This window comes from Monopterus albus, unplaced genomic scaffold, assembly GCF_001952655.1.
Source record: "Monopterus albus unplaced genomic scaffold, M_albus_1.0 scaffold49.1, whole genome shotgun sequence".
NCBI classification, from domain to species: Eukaryota; Metazoa; Chordata; class Actinopteri; order Synbranchiformes; family Synbranchidae; genus Monopterus; species Monopterus albus.
The window spans coordinates 517915-519313 of record NW_018127929.1 but is presented as its reverse complement, the minus strand read 5'-3'; positions in this window follow the sequence as shown (position 1 = coordinate 519313).

Sequence of the window (1399 nt, the reverse complement as noted above, 5' to 3'; positions counted from 1 at the left end):
GCAGCAGAAAGAAGAAGAAGAAGAAGAAGAAGAAGAAGAAGAAGAGGGGTTTTATCCTAAATTAATAACATGCAAGAGGGAGGTCTGCAGGGAACTTTGTTCACAGGTTCATGGTAGTCAATTACTGAGTGAATATCTCCATCTTACATCCTCAAGCAGTGTTTGGAGCTTTAATATGTTTCAAATATGCCACCTTAGTGTGAGAGGTTAAGCTTTATTCCTATGTCCAGGGGTTAGCATATCATGGCCTTCAAACAGGGTAAAATGTATGGTTAATATGCACATATGTCAATTCTGTTCTTGATTATTCAAATACTTGATTCTGTCTCTTTTTGAATACTTGGGATTTATTTATCAGGATGTGTGTGCGGTGTTTGTTTCTCATGGTGTTATGTTGTTTGTTCTCCATTTCTGCTGAAACACTGAAATTTCCCCATTGAGGGATCAATAGTACCTACCTACCTTATTTTAGCCATTCTGTGAAATGAAGAGAACAAGACCTCATACAGTGTTGTCAGCTATGACCAATCAAACAAAAGGGAAGTTTTCATGATCACATCCACTTTGACATTTTCTTGTAGAGGTCACCACACTGTATTGTATTTACAGTATGTGCTGAGGACCTTGCATTCACTTAGACTGAGAAGTTAAATAGGGACTTGACCTGAATGCTCTATCGTAAAACCTTCCAATATATTATTCCTGTATACATATTTTATTAGAGGCCATAACACCGGTGCCTTTCTGACCCTGGCTCTGTCTGCACACACACACACACACACACACACTTTACTTCAGTCAGCCATTGATGAGTGTAGAAAGGCCCGGCGCTATAGTGATTATCTGGTGCTGACAACAATTGCAGAACTGCCCCCGCCTGCGGAAGAAGTGTTAATCTCTCACATGCTATTACTAAATATCACAGACAGGAAGTTTAAATGTGTTATTCTTGAGAAGGTATTGCAAATTGTACTTGCAGCACAAAACCAACATTAATTTTATTTCTACATATGTCATAATAGTGATTAAACAAGTGTTTTTAATAGGTATTAAGTGAAAACCCCCTTATGGCTTCTTTTAAAGTTGCTGTACAACAGTTTCAGATACTAAAGGGTCATTTCTAATCATTTCAACACACTTGTTCAAGGGGGATTTGTTGGGTTTTCTTCTATAATAATAGTGATAATATTAAGGTCTAGAGCTTACTTTGTAAATCTGAATCTGAATCTGAATCTGCTTTATTGGCCAGGTGTGTCGGACACATGAGGAATTTGACTCAGGTACATCGGCTCTCAATGTGCAAACAGTAAACCAGCATAGGGCTGTGTAATATAACAAAAATAAGCAGTATTTACAAGCAACAAAGTGCAAACAATGCAGAATAAGCAGTATGAACAGA